This window comes from Lonchura striata, chromosome 6 (assembly GCF_046129695.1).
Source record: "Lonchura striata isolate bLonStr1 chromosome 6, bLonStr1.mat, whole genome shotgun sequence".
Lineage (NCBI taxonomy): Eukaryota > Metazoa > Chordata > Aves > Passeriformes > Estrildidae > Lonchura > Lonchura striata.
Genome location: NC_134608.1, coordinates 46,363,628 through 46,385,155, shown reverse-complemented (window position 1 = coordinate 46,385,155; position 21,528 = coordinate 46,363,628). Strand labels below are relative to the sequence as shown.

Below are 21,528 nucleotides of genomic sequence, written 5' to 3'. Positions count from 1 at the left end.
ATGTGGAAATAGGAAATAAAAATGTCATAGGTTGAAGGTGCTTTCCCTAAATGTAATTGCCATTTAAAATTATGTAAATGCCAAATTGAAATTTCTTCAGACAGAATTTTTAGGGTGAGGATTTGTGATAAAAAAAAAATTGGGTTATTTTTCTCATTAGATGAGTGCTTTCCCTGTTGATGGGGTTTTGTTGGTGTTGTGTGTGCAGATCTCAACATGTGTTCTAAATACACTTTGTATTTCTCAGTTCTATGATTATTTCTATGGCACTAGCTTAATAAGCCTGCTTTTATTTATGTAGTATAAATAGAGGAGAAAAGTCCTGATCAGGAGACATAAACACTAAGTATGTGGAAGAAGATAAAATTGTGCTGGGTATTACAAAGACTACTATATAACCGAGCCAGTTCAAGCAACTGATCAGTTAAATACTACCTGTGCTTTCTTGGTATCATGCTGAGAATAAATCAGGTTTGTGTAGTGACTGGAAATGACCTTTTTACATTCCTTGGAACTTTTTGCACTTTAGGCTTATGAAAACTTATTGCTCTTCCCTGGCTTCCTTCTTTAGTAGGTTTTAAATCAAATTGTTAGGAAAATATTGTGTACAGATTATTGTGCATGTAGATTTCTCAAGGATTAGCATTGGTTTAGCTAACTTTGTTCAAAAGGTAACTAAAGTATGTATTGCAGTATCCAACATTTGAGTCTTGTACCTTTGCACTTCCTGGTGAGATTCAATTTCCTTTAAAATACAGTAGAACATGACTCATTCAGGCATTATGTTCTCCAGAATATGTTGGAGAAGATTAAGTCCTGTATCATATAAAGAATGACCTTATCCTATGCCAGTGGAGCAGACAAGACTGTAGCATCTCTTAGGAGCTTTTAATATGAAAAGGCGTGCAGGTTTTTTAAGCATTGTCTCTTTTGTACTCTTTTCTTTAGAAGGTATAGCTTTTACCAAAATAAACCAGTGAAGAAATTGCTGATAAATTCTTTAGATAATTGTGAAAATAGTTCACATCTGGGATTGTAAGGAAAGTGGAAAAAAAAAAAAGTTGAACATGCAGTGCCTGCTGCCTCAGATGCACTGTGACAGCAACATCTGTAACCTTCCTGACAGACCTCAGTGGGTTACACCTTGTCCAAAGAAAAGCTGTGTGGATTTTTAGCATGGCTGTGCCGAAGCAGGAGGTTCCCTTTCTCTAGGGGAAAACTGTTGCTTTCTATTGCTCCAGCTTCTCCTTCCAGTAAGTTTACTGTGGACAGCATTTCTCTTACCTTGCACTAATAATAAACAGAGCTTTCATAAGCATGAACTAGAAATGTTTCTGAAGACTGATTATCTTAAAAAAGCCCCCAAGCAATGATGTTGCTATTTTATGTTGGTCCATTTTGGACTACAGTTGTGACTGTTCTCAGTGTTTCGGGTGCTTTTATAAATAAATTCGGGTTAAAAAAATTGCAATAATTGTCCGTATGCCCCAGTAGCCCCTGCTTGCCTTAGTGTTCACTGCTGTGACTATGAGGGAGATATTTTTTCTCATTATCTGAAAAGTGAATACAAATTTCTTCCATATGTGTCATTGCCATAGTTTTTGGTTGGTTTTTTTTTTGTTTGTTTGTTTTTTGTTTGTTTGGGTTTTTTTTGCCATCGCTTGATATTATAAGAGCAAAAGAAAGCTGGGGACCCTAGTGAGAATGTTAGAGAGGGATTAATGGAGCCTTGTAGCTAAGGAGTTAAGCTGGGCTTCTGTTTTCACTGCCAGTGACATCTTGATTTATGCATACTGGGGATGTTTTTAAACACAGAAGCAATAGGAAATAAAACAGTTTGCATCTAGCTTGTGTTTTCTGCAGGGCTTCCTGGCTTTGCTGTCATGTTAGACAAGAGCATTCAGAGCATAATCTTGTTTTTCCATCCTTTTGTTGCTGCTTATGTGTTTGCTGGTTATGTAAAGCTTTCGGCTTCAATTTGTTCTCCCCTTGCCCAAATATTCGGTGAAGATTTAAGTTGGGAATGTGCATACAAAAATAAAAAAAACCCAAAAAAACAAAACAAACTCTTGTGCACATCCTGTTTTCAAATAGTGTTATTTCCTTCAGTGTGACTGAGAATATGGCTCCAAGGATATCTTCTGTGTGTGACCAAGGTGGGGACTGCTAAGGAGGGAAGTGCACAACACATGGTGTAAGAAATGAGCAAGTTGGTTTTAACTGATGGGGTGGACTTGTTTTTCTGAGTAGCATTTTGTATACTACAGATATCTAAGTAGTCTAAATTCCAGTTCAGGATTTGAGTTTGTTGGGGGGTCATGGTAAGAAAAAGGTAGTCAGTCTGGTAGCAGTTTGAATACTCACGCTGTCATTGTGGAGCAGTGTACCCGCAGATGAACTCACTCATACACTGAAAGCAACAGTCTGAACAGGAATATAAACTTCTCCCATTACTTTTTTCACTTCTCCCATTACTTTTTTCAAAGGTGCAGATTGCTGAGGTAAGCAAGCCTGCAAAGTTGAGATGGATTAGCCACAAAGTAAGCGTTAACTACTGTGAAAACAAGCCTTCTTCCTTTGCCAAGTGCTTCTGAGTGGCCTGTTGCTGGTCACTTGCTAAAAGGTGATATAATTTGCAATTCTAATAGTGTGACACTGTTTTCCTGCCAAGCTGAAATACTTCTCAGGATTTCAACATATATGAATATATTTCTAGTGAGCATAATTTTGCTTATGAATTTAATCTAAAAGGAGAATGATTGACAGAATTTTATTTTTATTACAAAGGCAGGAGCTTTTAGAATGTATCAAAGGAGTATTACTAGAAAGATAATGGATTTTAACCTCTAGGCCTGTCTCAGTGGTCTTTGGTATTAAATTTGCTAATACGTACTGATTAGGATCTTCCCATACAATGAAATTGTATTGCTTCATCTTTTGTAGGCTTCTGTGAATCAACCTTTTAAGCTAATGTAGTTGCAGTGCTGATAAAAAGTAAAATATGCCTTCATTTTGTAAAAAAGCACATGAGTGTAGAAGCTTCCTTGGTCCTTTAAGTACTCTAAAACAATAAGACAAATTTTTGCTATAGAGAATTTAACCATAATACTGCAGTATTGGTTTTATCAGTGAGTCCTTGCATGGTGTTTGTCACTCATTTCTAATACCATACCTAGACATTGTACTATATCACACAGAAACTGTGCTACCTCTTGTTTTTGTTTTTTTTTTTTTTTTAGCTATGACAAAATATAGATGATATTTTTTTATTTGAGCAGTGTTTGAGGCTGAACATAATGAAAAGGCAAATTTATAGCATGTTTTAAATTAAATAGCAGGTTTTAAAATTTTTTTCCTATTAGAATTCTTCTCCAATTCTCCTATTGTGAGAGTATTTTGCATCATTATACAGAAGAAGTGGTTCTAATGTTTGTTTTGTCATATAACTAATCAATTTTGGTTTGGAAAGTTCCTCTCCCTAATTCCTATCTTGAAAGTCTTTGTTATGATTCTAATTAGTAGGTATTAGCATATGTATCAAAATGCAGAATGTGCAAGTACTATTTGGAAAATTAAATGCTAGGTTTAGCTCATCATTTTGTATCATTGAGATTTATTTTGAACAAAACATTAGCACACAAGTATGAAAAGTATAAAATTATAGCATAAAATCAACATTAATAAAAATCCGTCTTGTGTACATGGCTTTTCCCTCTCTTGGTATCCATGCAGCTGGGCAGAAAAAGCACCATCTAACAAATGTATTGCTACTCTTCATGACTGAGACTGGAGGAGGTAAATGTGGACTTTGCAACATGGAGTTGAAAATATAAAAACATTGAATTGCTTTTATAATATTGAGAATTGGGGAATGGGGTGGATCACTGGGATGAGAAGGAGAATTTTCCTCTCCAGACAAAAGAAGCATATATTTGTTGTGTCAGTTGCAATAATGGGCCATCCAGTGTAAATGCCTGCCAGAGTCAAAGCCATGGGCTGGAAGATCCTCAGCTCAGGAGCTATGGTTACACCAGGAGTTGTGCCCAATCGTTTCTACTGTGATCCTTCCCCTGTTTTTAAAATCTTCTCTTCTGGAAAAGGTGAGAAGAGAGGTGAAAAGAGCTGTTGAACTTCCTAAATTTTTCAGATTTGCCATAAATATCTCATTTGGTATCTTCTGTTCACTACACATTACATAATTTTCTAATACATATGCTTTAGTTTGACTCCAGAAGAGAGCAACTGAAACAACTGAAGCTGAAGTAACAAGTGAAAAATCTGTAAAGGCAACCTTGAAGATTTTCTGTGGAACTGAACTTTAGGTATAGTTTTACAAGAAGGAGCAGGTCTTTATAAAAAGCACCACAGTATCCTATAACAAAATTCTTGCTATCACACAAAGACACTGCAATTTATGCTGTAGTTCCCTGAGCACTTTGAGACTGCTGAGAGAAGTGCCCTCCTCACTGTTGGAGCTGCTTATTCCTCTCTTTGCCAGCTGAAGGGCTTGAGTGCTTGGGAATTGGATCCTGCTACCAGTGATGCAGCTTAAAACTAATGGAAAGAAAACAGCATTTTATTTTAGTTGGGATCAATTCCTGATCCAATTCACTGTACAGCTGCACAGTACCTCTGCATGGGAGAGGCACAGAGTGAAATTGGAGTGATAGAGGGGGGGACTGCGATCAATTGTAATGGTGGTAGTGACAGTTTCCTGGCTTGATGTATTAGTGGAACTGTGTCATTAGGTGCTATGGAAACTTGTTAAGTGCTAGACAAGATGAAACCTTTTTTTCTATGAAACAGGTTAAAAGAATCCATTTTCAGTAAAGTAATATATCCTTTGTGAAATAATTGTTCCAATGTCTGTGAAGTTGTTCTTCACATTTGCTATAACTGTGGAGCCAGAAATGTCACTGACAGAACATGCTTCTGTTTGGTGGGAGAAAAGTAACTTCAAATCTGGTATCAAAGTGTAATCAGTCAGGATGAGAAAGCTGGTAAGCAGAAGATTGGAGGTGCCAGGGCAGTTGCAGAAACAAGTTGCATGTCAGCTTGCTGGTTATACTGTTTAATTGCTGTAGATTTCATGAGGGTATGTGGTGATGGTTTGTATATATGTGTGTGATTTTATAGGGTGGTGGGGCATGCTAATGTGGTTCATATGCTTCAACAGATGCTCTAGCACACTTTCCATAGATGTAGTTTCTGACTGAGGCTTAGCCTTTCTAACTTGATTATCATTATTTGAAGAATAGTTTGTAGAACAGTGTATTAGCAGAAAATACTCTTTTATACACAAGTTGCTTTGCCACAATAAAGTGAATGCAAATTGGAGTAATTCTGCATAATTTCTTTTGTGTTCTGTCACCCTCTATGGTAACAGCAAAAAACTCAACTCTAAGTTATGCATATCTTTTGCCTTTTTTTTTTTTCCCCTGAAATAACACTTGGTACTCTGGGTTGCTGCGTATCCTGGGGATGGAGGTGGATTCCCTTTGTGGATAGTTGCATGTAATCTTTTGGTAAAGGACTGACTTGGCCCATTGCTGGGGGCAGCTGTTAGGTCTGAAATCCTATTTATTGAATATGTGATTATAGGAGAATAATGATAAATGTGCTCCCTCTCTTAGTGTCACAGATGGCAAACTCATGCTGGCCAGGGCACCAGAGGGAAGTTAGGAAGTAGGATGTGCATCACATACTGTCTATTGCTACATGCTCAGCCAGATGTTTTGGTATGTAAAAATCTAGCTTAGAACTTATAATATATATGCACATACTATGAAATTATATCAAGTTCTTTACTAAAATCAGTTATAACAGAATGTTCTTAATTTGCTTTCTTTGCAAATTGTTCTGTTTTGTGTGACTCACTGAAGATGACTAATTCTGTTCACCCTGAATTTACCTAGCTGCTGTTCAGAGAACATTCCTTGTGACTCAGTTCATGCTTAAAATTTCTGATTTTGTGCACATTTTCCCAATAATAATTGTGCTCCAGGATGCAAGGGGTAGTGTCTTAATACACTTGTTACAGGACCAAGCATGCTGTGCTCAGGCACAGTGCTTTAAAGGTCTCCAGTGTATTGTGAAATGCAGCCATGTATGTTTATCAGGAGCAGCTGGTTTTGATCTGTGGATGGATCCATTTGTGGGGAGGGGAAGAGTGCTGGTGGCTTTTAGAGATTAGCTGGTGACAGTTTTGCTTGGGAAGTATCAAGTTTTAGCAGAGCTACTGTAAGAGAGAGGAGCTGGAAAGAGACAATGCACAAGCTCTACTGATCTTTTTGTGTGAGAAGGAGCCTTCAGGATTTGGTTATCTGCCTGTGGGTCTAACTGCAGCCTTGATTAGAGGAATGTGTAACTCTTGCTACTGAAATAAAGATCTTGCTGGGCTGTACAGGCGACATTTGGACACACAAGGCCTAGATGAGGCATCAGAGCAGCTGTGTCCTTGTGCGAGCGAGAGGGAGGCTGTCTGGTTTATTGGATCTTGTCAGATCATGGCAGTGCATGCTTCTTAAATCCCTCCAGGTGGGGAGGGAGTGTTGGAGTAGGGATGGATTATTTTAGGTAAACAGATTTAGACAGCAGTCCATTTTCTTCTTCCTTTCCTGCTAAGAAATGTAGGGACATCTCACAAAAGGCTAATGTTCAATCTTTGGAATGCTCATGTCTGGCATGTTTTGTGGGCAGGGGCTTCGTGGCAGGTATGAGCTGGGCACTGCAGCAGCCTGGTTAGTTTTGGTGCCTTTTGTTGAACTTCAGGAAGTGGTGGACATGTGTTTGCTTTTAATTCTATTCCTATTCTCCTGCTTCTCTCATCCTTTTTCCTAAGCAGGTATCGATTAAGCTTGACAGTAAGGATTTGCTGGTCTTACTGCTTCCTTTTGTATTAAAGTGTAACTGTGAATTATTTTCACAGTGATAGATTAATGGAAGGCTTCTGGATTTAATTCTTGGCTGCTGGAACTTCATGTATTTGGAGAAACAGACGGGTTTTGTGGAATGTTTAGCACTCTTGTAGTATAAAATAGTTATTGCTGTGTTCAGGTCTTCTACCTATTTTTAATATATGAAGTAAATACTTTGCTCTTCAGCTATGCAGAAAGGACTTGCAAATAATGCCTTTCAAAAAAGTGCTGTATTTTGTTTCATTATCTTTTTCTTGGAAGGGACAAGAAAAAGACTTGCTCCTGCATGTCAGAGTGCAGTTGTTCACTGTGTCTTGCTGTGCTTGGAGAACTAGTTACTACATGGGAATGGATTCCTCTTTCTTGGAGAGGAAGGTTCCCTTGCAGCTTAGACCTGGCTGATATATAGTACTGACTGATCTGAGAAGTGGAGAATGATTGATAGATAAATTTTGGCACTGAAAATTAGACATAAGAGACAAGTCAGTAAATAAAATCTCTTCAAAGGTAAACATGTAATGTTTGAACTGCAGAGTAGACACAGAACAACTGAGTTGTACATGAGAAAGAACTTACTCTGTGCATATACTCTATATGGCTGGGGCAGTCAACTTGATGTTCAGAGTGATAAAACTGGAGTTCGTAATCTTCTAAGATTTAAGTAGCACCTTTCACTTCCTCAGAATAAGTCAAACAAAAAAAGCTGATTTAGGCTGTGGTGCCGCTGAGAAAAACAATATGATTCTCCTGAATCTGTTTTCACTAGTGGAATATTGCTGCTTGATGAGTCTGCTATCTTTAGGAGACTCTGAGATGCTCCACCAACCGTTTGTGTCTGTACTCAGTGTGTGGGGGACAAGAATTTTGTGGGATGAGGGAGAAAGTTAATGGGGGCCAAAATGATACAGGCATGTCTTTTCATGTTAATAATAACAAAGTGATCGTAATTTTGGGAAATAGTAGTTATTATATCACCTATGGCTGAGTAGTCCCAGATATAAGGATAAAACCTGGATGTTTTGGAAGTTGTTTGGAAGGGGGCTGTAGAAGACCAGTACATCAAGAGGCTAATAAAACTCACGTGCTTCTTTAATTTAACAAAAAAATATATTGAAAAATTAGAAATATTTGAATGAGTGATGTGTGTGGATTTGAGCACTTGGGAGAGAGAAGCTAAATCCAGCTCCCACCTGTTTCCTGAAGTCAAGCCTTAAAAAGTTATGTAGTTTAATTGTAAACTTTAAAATGTTTTTTTTTTTTCCCCTCCTCACTGTAGTGCTTTACTCAGTGTAATTGGGAAAGCTTTACAATAGTAATGAACTTGGCAAGAGAGGAGCCCTTTGCCTGCTGCCAGAGTAAAGCAAATAAACAAATAAGGAAAACAAAAGAAGATCCCTCCCTGTCCCCTTGGCGGGTTGCAGGAGCGGCTGGCACCGCTGGACATGCTGGCGGAAGGGTGGAATGTCCTGCCTTGCATTCCACGCAGATGGCCTGGACCCCGGCCACCCAGCAGAGCAGAAAAACTCTGCTCTCAGCCATGCCACTTGTGATTTAATTGGAACTGAAGCTAACTTTAAAAAGCAGTGCATCGTCAATTGGAACTGTTTATATGTACTTCCAAAAACTACACAACCATTTTCCTAAGGAGAAGTTGAATTCTTCCATCAGATAAACATTAGCGGGATCTTAATTTTAAGGATAATATCTTATTTTTTTCAGGTATCCTGCCACTGAGAAAAGCTCAGTATCCCATCTGAACAGAGCACAGGTATCACCTGAAGAGAGTAATTTTTCCTGTAGTCTCATCTTCTGGTTGTCAATAAAATATTAGCTTTCTGATTTCAAGGATGGTGGCACAATGCTTCTGGTATTGCCAATACCAATGCTATTGCTTAGGAGCATTTGGGACTGCTGGTTTTAATATATATATATATATATGTAGAGCTGTGGTGGTCAGTATTGCCTCCTGATAAAATTAAGGTGAATAAGCCTTGTAGCACTCTTGCAGAAGGTTGCATTCTTGCAGAAGGGTATGAGTATTTTATGTATTAAGACTGACTAAGAAGAAATGGACCAGACACTCATCTGAGCTTGTCTTGCAGTTTGCTGTCTGTAGTGCTGATTACAATAACATCTTCTTACCATTAATCAAATCTTAGGTAGCAGGAGAGGAGAATGGTGCTCTTTTCCTGTAGCTTACGTACTGTTTGGTTAGTCACTATTAAGGAAGCAAACCCCTGTAACCTTAACTAAAGGATGCAGTAATGATGCTTTGTAGTTATTTATCAGGCAGAATCTGACACTGTTAGGGAAGTAGAACACCCTGTCCTTAATTGAAGGATGTGATAATGGTGCTTTGTAGCTTTCTAGTAGGGAAAATCTGTGATTAGAGTCACATGTTGTTTTCAAATCTGGAGATATAATAGTTCATATTTGTGAGATGAAATAATTTTAGGAAAAACATGGAAAACTACTTCACCTAATTCTACAATGCAGTCTTTACACTGTGGAATGCAGGCTGGAAATTCAGTGCTTCCTGATGGTTGATAAGAAATCGCTCCTCACAAGTGATGGAAATATAAAAGCTGGAGCATGGCTTCCACCATATTCCAGGTATTTAATGACTGGGAGGACAGTGCTGTTTAGAAAACTTAAGTCCAAGTAGTCAATTTCCAGTAAAATATTTCAGGAATGCTATACAAATCCATATATTAGAATAACAAAGCCTAAACCAGATTGCCGCACTTGAGGCCAATGGGTGTTTAAAGACAGTGCTATCTCAAGAGCCATCCAAAGCTTTGTGAAGCAGGGTAGCCCCCAGTGTGCAGGAGTGCAGAGGGAGAGGTGAAACTCTAATATTTGTGGCCTTGCATGTTTGTGCTGTAGCCTGCTGTATGGATTCAGGGGGATTGTGCAGCTGCGAAAGAACACAACTGCAAACTGGAGGTATTTCCTCGGGATGAAAACAGCCAGCAGCTGTTGGATGAGTGTCTTTTGTTGCCCTACCAGAGTTTGAGCCAAGTTTCAGATTCACAACATGGACTTCTTCAAAAACTTTTTGTTGCGCCAGAGCATTTTTCTGTGCAGGTGAGTACATGGTAGTTACTTCTGCATTATTTTCACACTGAAAATGAAAAAGCTTCAAAATCACAGTATAATGTAAGATTTGGTGCATTGTTTTTCCACTGCTTGTAATGCAAACCTGCAGCTCTTAAATTCCTACTGATAATGTTTTACAAACCTTCACAAAACTGTTGGACAGTTTTTTCACTTCCCCATAAACATGGTTTAATGGTGCAGGTTTCATGCTAATGGCTATGATTATGCTAGGCCTCTCATTTACTCTGAAATGTTTTTCCTTCAGCTTAACATTGCTTTCGGATACAAACAAGAGGACAAATTACTTGCAGTACCAGATAAGTATGTATGTGGCTGTCTGAAAAACTCTTCATTTTTTTTATCAGTGTATATTTCATGATGTCTGTTGTTCTAGATTGTCCAAAGGCAATTACCAAAAACAAATCAATACTGGATGGTAATTCTAAGAGAAATGTACTGCCTGGAACTGCTTATTTAAATATCACCTTCTTGCTAACTAAAATTGGAGGGAAAGGATTACATTAGCCAGTTAAAAAGGACAACAATCCTTGTTTTAACAAGCCATGTAGCTTTTTCCATTGTTCTCAGCATCCTTTGGCCTACTTGGTCAAGTTCAAGAGAGAAACCTGAAATAACACTCTGAATTGTGTTGAGAAATGTTGTTTCTTCATTAGCCAGTGTCCTTCAGCAGGGTTTATACTGGTAGTGCTGTGATACTGGTGTGCTAATGAATTTTAGGCTCTCTTTAGCTTAGAGTTCTTGTTGATGATGAATCAGGCTATTTCTTGCCCTAGTTGCTTGGAGGAACATCTGTGCACCTATTCCACCAAAGCTTTCCAAAGTCTGGATTTGGTTGATGAACATGTGCTGTAGGCCTATCACAGAGACAAGACTGTGAAAAGTTATCTGCTCTCCACCCTGAGTCCTTGAAGAACCATTTCTGGTGAGGATGATAAAATACCTCTAAGCTTGCTCTTCGCAGTTAAGTCTTCCTGTATTTCCAGAGGGGGCAAGAGAGAGAATTCTGTTGTGTCCATATTGTTATATAGATTTGCTAGGAGAATTTACTAAGAAATGCTGATGAACATGGAATTAAATTATTTGCTTAATGAGTGGAACTGCTCTTGATGTAACTAACTGGATTTTAGACTTTCTTGCTGTCTCTACAGAGAGCATCTTTAGGATTCCAACAGAGCTGCATTTTTATTTTGACTTTGGCCGTTAGCATGCCGGTGACTTCAGACACATCTCTCCAGCTCCCTTTTGTCTTTCACTTCCTATTTCTAAAATGGTAACTTTCAGGCAGGTTATTGACAACTGCTGATATTTTAAAGACTCACATATCCTTGAGATACTTCGTCTATATCTTGTTAAGCTGTTGATGGGACTAAAGCATTGGTAAATATGATAAATGTGGAGATAGGCTACAGTACAAATGAATTTATTTTCTTTAGTTCTTTCCTCGGGACGACTTTTTTTATACACACAGACCCTGGTACCAGAAAATGCAGCACACCTTGAATATAGGGAATGGCTTGCCACCAATAACTCCAGGTTGTGGTTGAATATCAGCGTGACTTCTCTCCCTAGTGTAAGACTGGGGTACATAGATTGCAGTTTGTTTTCCACTGAGCAGTATGGATATAGTTATCTCTGTGAGCTTTGCTCTCACTTGTTGATTTTGGAGAAACTTTGTGGGTGTAGGTTCTGCAGTGACTTCTAGCACAGCACCTCAGGAATGGCTGATAACCTACATCCACTGCTGCAGCAGCACTGCCGTAGGCCTGAAGAAACAGCAGGTGTCAGAAAAATAACTTAAAAGTTTTCAGCTGCTAGAAAGAGCCTTGTAAATCACATAGAAAATGTTTAAAAATGGATATTCTGTGTACATTTCATACTCTTCAGTCTACAGGGAAAATTTTACTTGGGTAATAGCCTAATCTGCAGAATGAGTATTGTGCATATTAGTGAAGAATTTAAGCATTCTTGGTTCCAGCTAAAAGGGGAAATTAACAAACCATTAAAAAAAGGTAAGCAAACCATTTGAAGGAACAAACCTGAAATTTCTGTACCATTCAGATATTTTTATGTGGATTTCTGAAAAATTATACTTTGTAAATGGAGTATTTTCCCTGAAATAGGAAAAAAAATAATCTTTTTACTAAGCCACGCTGTCAAAAAGGATTATGTTTTGACTAACTGGATAATAAGAAATAACACTTGTGGAAGCCCATGTGAGGACGATGTTTTGAAACACAATTATTTCAGTTTAGATTGGCTTGTTTATACATTTTGAAAAGGTAAGCAAGAGTTGGAAATAGAGCTACTGTTGTATTCTGTTTATAAGTTATCTGTGAAACACTACCAGGAATTTAAGATACATCTAGCATCACAATATGAGTTCTGGCAGCATTTACAGTAGAGAGCTCTAAACAGTGTTTTGAGTACTTTACTTTTTAGGGTAGATAGATCTCCTCCTTACATCACGTTTGCAAGGAAGCCTCTGGAAACAGCAGTGATGCAGCAGGTTTGTCAGAGAGGCATGCTTGATCATCCTGCATGGGTTTATTTTGCCTAGAATATCCAGGCCTGAGTCAGAGGGAAGGAAATGTGACACTCTTGGGTCCTGTGGCTTCAGCTTAGATTTCCATCTACGTTGTTGCTCAGGCTTTGAGTTTCTTATTGTTTCTTTACAGTAGTAACATGAGAACTATGAACACATTTTTCACCAAAAATTTTTCTACAGAGGTCTGGGACATACTTGTCTGTGAAGAGGTCTGTAACACCTAAGTTCATATTTAAAATTAGTTTGTCACTTGTGTTTAGTCCTTAGAAGAAAACAGTGCCCTGATTTTCATTTCAAAAAACCCTTCCAATTTCACTTATTGGCTTTTAAATCTGTAATGCATTTGCCTGTTGGGTAATACATGTTTTAAATGTATTATTCATGACTGAGCGTTTTCAAGGGTGATTTCCCTCTGCTGCATCTTTACAAACAGTTTTTGCAGTCGCTGCGAAGGAAATAATACGATAGGTTTCATTATCTAAAGTGATTTCCAGCTAAGGAGTTTCTTTAGGAGGAAGGCCACCACTAATATTAAGGATCTGAAATACATATTCATCTTTTCCTGACCCATAGATGAATTGCCCTTCAGTTTTTTAATTTAAAGCCTCTTTTTTGCTGTCAAGAAAGAATGCCACCTGATGTACACCTGAGGTGTTTCTCATTATGCTGTGAGATTTCTGTGAGAGAACCAGGACCTTTAAGAAGAGGAAGCTCTGCCCTCACTGCTGCCCTGGGTTTAAGCAGCTGCCCTAAACTGACAGCTATGCAGAACTGTGTAGCTTCTTAAGCTTAGCAAGTTATAAATGGTATTCCTCATAATGACCTTGGGAGGTGAATACCGTGTGTCCCAGGCACACTTAGAGAAGATGGAGAGTGTTGTGCTTTGGGTCTCTAAGTAACACATTTCCAAAGGAACATTGTGCAGCCTCAAACAAATCAAGAAGATGCACGCTCATAGGAAGGATGCTGCTGCTTCTATTGCAAGTATAATTCTGGAAGTGTAATGATAATGAGAGGAAGTGGAGGACTTCCTGCATTAGTTTTTGTGGCTGTGTGAAGGGGCTGTCTGAATTACAGCTGTGTTGCACAACTGATAAAAGTTACTTTAGGCTGGGCCAAGTCTCCTGAGATGTGAACTAATGCACCTCCTCTTTGTGCCGCATGCACAGTGGTTAAATTCTTATTAACCTGGAAGTCAGAACAGCAGCAGTAATCACTGAGTATGCTGTTTGTATTTTACTTCAAGTCAATTGCTTTCCCACAAAATAAGTTGATGCTAGACTATGTTCTTAAAATACAATTCACCCCTTTGGGAAAAATTTCCACAGTAAACGAATTACTTAGCATGTAAGTAAAGGATCTGTGTAAGCTGTGAGGAAAAAAGTGTGATGGCAGACCTTTAATATTGTGATACCCTTCTTACAGGACTCTAAGTGAGAAAGGGAGACCTTCTAAATGGGGAGATGATTAATTTTATTTGGAAAAAGCTCAGGATATATTTGGTGTGCTGGAGGGAAGATAGTTTCTTAAATTCCTTTCTGAAACATCCAGACTACTTTTACCTAATTTCTAGATTTGACTCCTGCTCTATAGATTTATAAAGCAAATTGATGAAATGTTACTGACTGTATTTTACTTATCTTTTTGGTGATGACTATTAAAATGTTAATCATGTTGATCTGTTCAATATATTGATTTGTATTATATTTACAGTGGCTTTAGTGAGTGTTTTTTCTGTTTATTCCATGTACAATGTTAGTTTATTTTTCAAGTTGTAAGTTTGCTTGTATGGTTTCTTTTATTAAGGTCTGGGACCTTGGTGAACTTTACTGTAGGGTTGAAGGGTGATTTTGAGGCCAATATATGAGACATTTATTTAAAGTGTAAGGAGAAGGGAGGCCTATTTCTCTTCTGCCTTTGTGGGGGTATGATTTTGTATCTTATGTAGCAGGAGAAGTGCTTTGGCAAGTGCACATTTTGGAAGGTGCTTTTTTTGAATCTGTGGATGAGAGAAGTATTACTGTGCTGGTCAGCTGCTCAGTGAAAGAGTTTTTCAGAAAGAGAAACACATGCCAGATTTAATTAGCTCAATCTTGGTGGCTGATAGTGGTTTTGGGTATTTGGTTTTTTGTTTTGTTGTTTTTTGGGTTTTTTTTAGTGCAACTTTTTTTGTGTTTTGTTTTCGCTTTCTCTGAATGGTCATAATGACCACTCAAGTTAAATAACTTACAGAATCAAATATACTATAGTCATGGGTGGTGGAAGGAACCATAGGTGAAAATAGCTTGGTGCATCTGGGAATTTTTCATCAGAGAAAATAATACTTTGGGAAAATCAGCTTGATTTTCCTGTCATTGTGCTGCACTGCAGGTGTGTATATCCTGTATTAAACCAGGCAAACTAGAAAAGTCCTGTTTCCCAGCAACCCAAAGGGTGTGTGCTTGCCTTTGATAACTATGGTATGTTTAAAGTCACATATTTGCAGATAATTGAGGAGTCCTCTACTTTCAATGCAGAATAAGATGGATTAAGTAATTTCTGTTAAGGATATAATGCTGACATTGCCAGTCAGCTAGACACAAAAGATTTTATGATGAGATACTGATCTTGTGGTTTAAGTTACTGTAGAAAAACCAGAGAACCCTGTAAAGAGGACGCTGAAAACAAGGGTGGCAGTCACACTATAAAAGCTGGTCCATTATGTAACATTAGGATGAAAAGAAGCAGAGAGAAGGTCAATTTCCAGAGTCCAGCTGCTTCCCTACATGCAATGCTGTAAATAATGCAATAAATAAATAAATGTACATTCAGAAGAATACCTGATTTTTCCAAGAGCATAAAAAGGCGGAGTATTAAATTTTTCATATCATTGCAGGCCACATGTTTACCTTTTTGTGTGTGTGTTTATGTCTTTCTGAACAGTTTTACTCAAGAGAACCAAAACATGGATTTCCTGTTCTTTAAGAGGAAATTGAGCATGTTGTCAGATCTTCAGCTGCCTTCAGTTATTTTACCTATGTAGATGTGAAAGAACAAACCATGGACTAGCCTGCCTGTTCAGCTGCCTGTGTTCTAAATCTCCTCTAGCATTGGGCAAGGACAACATTCCAGAATATGCTGCTCTTCTCAGACTTCCTAAAAAACATCTCAAAGGTCACATAGAGGGAGCATGCTAATTAAGGAGAAAAAATGTTTTCTTTCTGTATATTCATATATCAATAAATTCAGAAATACTTTCCATTACTTTTATTATAATTTCTGTATGTTGCATGGATATTAGTTTCCAATGAAATGAGTTTTTCTTGTCCAGATATTTTTATTTAGGAAGTTTGCTCTGAGTGGCTATTGTAAATTGTAGTGGTCAAGTTTTGTCACAGTATTACAAATAAGGATTAATTTTTTTTAACTGCCTAATCACCTCCTTTGCTGGAATTTCCTCCTTTATTATAGTTGAGAGTTGTGGTTACCATAAGCATAACTGCACTTTGCATGAAATCTCAGTCAGGATCGTGACAACAGAATTGATTGATGTCTTTGGTTCTTAAATACATGAAAATAATGCAACACACAGACTTGTCAATGAGGCTCATGTAATCTGTCATTGCAGTCCATGTTTCTAACTTCCCTTTTAAATGTGCAGAAGAGGCCTACATGGATTAAAGGTCACGGTATGTGTGTTGCTGTCAGAGTGCATTATTATGGCAAATTGATGCATTTTGTTCCCTGTCCTCAGTCTCTGTGGGTTGTAATTTCTGTGAAAAATGGAGATGAATAAACTTGTCTCATTTTATTATTGTAAGATGAAACAGGCATGAACTTCTCATGGTTCTGAGCTTTCTGCCCAGTTCTTACACTTTGCCTGGAACACTCCTGTAATTATACCGTTTGCATGTAGTTTTCAATATAGCTGGGCAGCTTGAGTCCAGCCTTACCTTTATGAAGTTCTGCTCTTTTAATTATTAATGATGGAGAAGATGTTTCCATGGCCAGACAGGTCTCTCCTGTGGTTCATTGAAGGGATCTTTGGAATTTTTAGTGTGTAGGTTGATAAATCTAATTGAAGTTGTGGATTAAAAAAAAAGAGTCAGTTCCTGCAGGCCCTTTGATGCTATGGATGCTCTTTGTATGCTTGCAGACTAAGTGGTTCAGCAAGAACAGTAACTCCCCACCAAACAACTGAGCCTATGGCAGCTGGGTAAGAGAGTGATAATGCACGGTGAGGCTGCCAAGCAGGGAGATAGAGAGTGCTGTAGTGACAAAGCATGTGGCAGCACTTGGAGCTTTCCAAGAGATAATCTAGCTGTAATGCTTTTGATTTCTAAGGAAGAAATTGCTAGAAACATGATACAGTTTTATCTCAACAAGACTGACTTGGACTAGGCTAGATGTATTATTGCTTCTGTTGTTACAGGAACAATTTGGTTGCATCTCTTTTTTAAGGTGTACATATCATCTTTCTTCAAAAAACCTGAACCTGTGACCAATTTACAAAAGGCACTTCTTTTCTCACTTTCACTGTGTTCCTTCAGTCATCTGGTAATGAGGTTACATATTTTAAACTGGGTCTGTTTCCTCTTGAATGCAGTGATTAGTGCTCTTAGTAAACTAATCCAAACCACTGCATCCGATATGTGCACACAAGTGTAGCTAAAGCAAGGTAGGGGGGGCAAAAGGAGATTATTGTGTAAAAAAATGATAGTTCAACATGAGTTTCCTTTTTGATAGGCTCATAGGGGGTTCAGAGTGAGGAGAGTGGCTTTGAAACTTCTATTTATCAAGTGTCATTTTTAGACATTTTTAGCTCTAATTTCATGAAGACTGATAATTAAAGCTAAATTTACACAAAGGGATTTCACATGCCAGTGATGACAGGTACTAATACATTTGTTGTGGAATATAATTTTTTTTTTTAAAGTCTTTGTCATTGTTAATACACAAGTGGGCTTTTGGCCTCCCATCCATACATAGTGATTTTATTATCAGTGATTTTGGTCCTGTTCCATGAACTATACAAAATTTAAATACACTTCTGCATTTTTGAACAAAGACTGCATAAGTGAGGGTTTTTTTTTCTTTTTTTTAAATCAAGACTTGATAGTTTCATCCGAAAGACTACAGTGGGCAAAGGTGAAGTACATTATCTGGTTATGTGCTGGGGTATATTTAATCTTGTATGTTGGTTTTAAAACCTGTTAATAAACTTAATGTTCTGTTCTTGGTATTTTTTGGTAACAGCCACCAACAGTGATAATTATAAGAACTTAATGGAGGCTGCAAACATTTTTCTTGCCATAAAAGGCTGCGGGGCTTCTTTTAAGTAAAGGGGCCAACCAGGATGTTAAGTGAACAACTAAGGATGTGCTCCACAGAAGCCCTGTGTGAAATGAAAGGTCATTCGGATTTGGAGTTTGTGTAGCTTAGAGAACAGGAAGAATAAAATATGGAGTGAAATTTAAAACAAACACCTCTTGCAACATACAGATTCAAAGGATACCGTGCAGCAGCACGACAGACCCTGTCCTCCTCGGCTGCTGAGTAATGCCTCGTTGTTTTTCTCCGATAGGATGAGTGCTGAGAATCGAAAGCGAGCCCAGGCTGTGGGTTGCGGTGAGGGACAGGACGGTCCCCGCCTTTCCGGAGCCGGGGAGCTGCGGGCAGCCGGCTCCCTCTGCAGCTCCGGGAGCAGCGCCTGCTCCGCTGGGCTGCAGGGATGCGCTCCCCTCTGGAGTGGCATGCTTCAATTTCCTCTGGGCTCAGGGGCCCTGCAGTCAGGCAGTTCAAACTCTTAGTGTTCCAAGCAAAGGTATAGTTCAGCCAGATGTTATTTTGTTGCTAAAAGCGCTGCGCTTTCAGTTTTGGTACAGTATTTCAGTCCTTAAGGTATTCAGATTTTCAGATTGTTCTGAATGTCTAAATGCTCAAAGTGGAGCAACTGATCAAAAATAGAAACTTGCTAAGTTTGTATCAGAGAAAGTAATGTGATTACTGTTAGTAGCTAATTACTGGTTATGGTCGTTTTACAAATTCCAAGTATTAAATGAATATGGATATATGTTCTTTAAGTATCTTGGGTTTGCTACACAAAAGAACATCTCATTACATTATTGAATGACTGCTGTACTGTAGATGACAAAGGAAAAATTTAATTTTTTTTTTATAGGGCTGTTTCTGAATGCCTCACTTTCTGTGATTTTTAATGTTCTTATCTGTTTGTGCTTACATTGCTAAAAACATGAGCCGTGTCTGCAATGCTTTAATGCAGCAGCTCTGATTTCTGAGCCTGGGTGTGCTGGTATCACAGTGTGTAAACTTAGAAATCTCTTGGACATCTTTGTAGCCCTCCTGGGGAAGAACCAGCAAGAAAAAGCCCACAGTAAAACAGAACCCTGGATATTGTAAAGGCTTGCAGGAAGAAGTAAAAACAAGGTACATATATGTTGCAGGAAAAATCGACTAAAGGTTGCTACAGTTTTCCCATGCAGGCTCTTTCAGCAGAGGGCAGTACCAGCTCTGTGTGCTTCCATGACTTGGGACTGCAAAATCGCAAGCAGCAGGATGTGGAGGCACCAAGCTGGTCTTCAGCACAAGCTTTCAGCTGAGTAAGTTTCTAATAGTAGCTGGAGGGGGACTGTGAATAGATTTGGGAACACCTGTGTAAAATTACAGTCAATGCAGTATTGCAAGGTAAGTTCTGTTAGCCACTTATCCATTCCTGCTGGCAGGGTTGGTTTATTCTTTGTTTGTCAGCTCCTTATCCAGGTGAATCTATCTGTGATTCCCTGTTCTCCTACTTGCAAAGAGAGTAAATCCAAGGCACAGGAACCAGCAAAGTGATAGCAAGATTTGTTCTGGACAATTTCTGGCACTATCAGCTGCTTCAGTGCAGGATGACTATTGCATTGCCACAAAATAAAACCAGCTTCTCAAAGAATCATTCAAATTGGAAAAGAATACAAGATGTTGAGTCCAACCTTAGACTGAACACCACCATACCAACTAAACCACAGCACTAAGTGCCGTGTCCAGTCATTTCTTGAACAGCCCTAGGGATGTGGTGATTCCACCACTTCCACCACTTGCAGCCCATTTCAATGCTCAGTCCTTTCAGTGAAGAATTTCTTCCTGATGTGCAATGAGAACCTCTCCTGGCACAGCTTGAGGCTATTTGCAGTTGCCCTATCACTTGTTTCCTGGGAAAAGAGACCAATCCCTCTCCTTGCTGCAATCTCCTTTCAGGTCCTTTAGAGAGCAGCAAGATCCCCCCTGAGCCTCCTTTTCTGCAGAGTGAACTACCTAGCTGCTCTCCTGAAGACTTGTGCTTCAGAACCTTCCCCAGCTCCGTTGCCTTCTCTGGACATGCTCCAGCACCTCAGTGTCTTTCTTGCAGTGAGGGGCCCCAGAACTGGACACAGGACTCGAGTTACAGCCATTTATTCTCGTTTTATTGGTAGTCCCCCACTGCTTGTTTTTCTCATGGTGCAGAACCCACTTAAGAGGTTATCTTACTGTGTGATTGATGAAAAATGCCAATGTCAAGCGCGTCACATTAATTGTAAGCTTGAAGTCCTTTTCTCCCAGAAGCCTTCTGAAATATTCTAAGCATCTTCCACAAGGTGGAGCTTTAAGGCTCTGTGGCTGGGGTTTTTTCCCTTGTCTAATAAGCAGAACAATGAATGGAGTTTATGAAATCTTACAAAATAGGTATAAACCAACTGTTTCAACACTTTTCAAGAAAGAGAGTTAAATTTTAGAAAAAGCAACAGACGCAACAGATAGTTTGGACTGTAATATGTCTGAGTCACTGGAATTAATGTTGTGAAAGAGAAAATGAAGGATTAGAAAAAATAGTTCTCATTACTTATTTATTGTTTTGGTATTACTGTTTCTTTGCTTCCAAACTGAGTTGAAAGGTAGGCAGAACTAGATAGAGAAAAGCATTATCAAAATAGTTGCTAACTTTTCATTTGTTGGGAGGAGGCTTTTTATAATTTCAAACAGTTCCTCCTCTTCTTTTAGGAAGAGGAGGAAACTATAGATAAGTTATTCTAATAGATTAAAGAAAGGCAGAAAGCCTGTTTCTTTCTTTTGTACATCTGTCCTTTCAAGAATAAGCTATGTATGCCTGTTCTCTAGAAGAGCACCTTTTTCTTTTTTTTCACTCTGCCTGCCAGAAGTTGCATCTTGCTGAATTCTGGAAAAGTGCTACTGGTATTTCAGGCTGTGTTGCAGTAATCAGTTATCTTGGGTTTCCCATGTTTCTTTGAGTATCTGAACTGTGCTTTACTCTATTGCCATCTTGTTGGAAATCCCCTGCTGCTGATTTTGTTGGAATGGAATTCATCATCTGCTCACTGTGCTGCTGCTGGTAAGGCAATTTTATACATTAACTAGCACTGACATGTGTGGACATGAGCTGATATTGTGCATACAGAAGTTGGGAAGGAGTTTAGCTGAAGAAGGGAAAGGAGGACTGGATGGAGGGGGTAGCAACAGAGAGGGAGAAAATCAAAATCACAAGTGTCTTTCCTGTTGGGCTTTTCTATTTCAAGCTAGCCTTTTCTGATGATAACAGATGTTAGCAATGTATTTTTGCCGCATCTCTTTGTATGAAACAAAACTTGAGCATAGGAGAAGTTTACTGAACAAGTGCTGTTTCCCTTTTACCTTTCTTCAGTAAACTCCTATGTTGCCTTCAATGTGTTTAGACCAAGAGTCTTATCTAGTATTTTCTGCAGAATCTATCTTATCCTTCTGTGATTGGCTTGAGTTGCACCTAAAGTTGTGAAACATTTTTTTCAATTTCAATCATGTTGTTTATTTCAAGCTTTGCAGGTTGTGTGTTTGCAAAGAAAATGAGAGAAATTGAGAAAATGAGAAATCTGCTATGCTTTTTTAATCTGTGTTTCAGGAGTCTCCCAAGAGTAGGAGGTAGGACTGGTAAGAACT

The 21,528-nt window shown here is 38.6% G+C and overlaps 1 protein-coding gene across 2 annotated transcripts in view; it reads left to right on the top strand.

Moving 5' to 3' along the window:
- MOB2 (MOB kinase activator 2) overlaps window positions 1-21,528 on the top strand; it is a 109,683-nt gene that overhangs the window by 14,824 nt on the left and 73,331 nt on the right. The window contains exon 1 of one of the 2 annotated variants that reach the window (XM_077784251.1): window positions 9,892-10,004. The exons of the other annotated variant lie outside the window; for it this stretch is intronic. The gene's annotated coding sequence lies outside the window, so the exon portion shown is untranslated. Of the gene's footprint in view, window positions 1-9,891; window positions 10,005-21,528 lie in introns of those variants that run through there. 2 annotated transcript variants of the gene reach the window in all.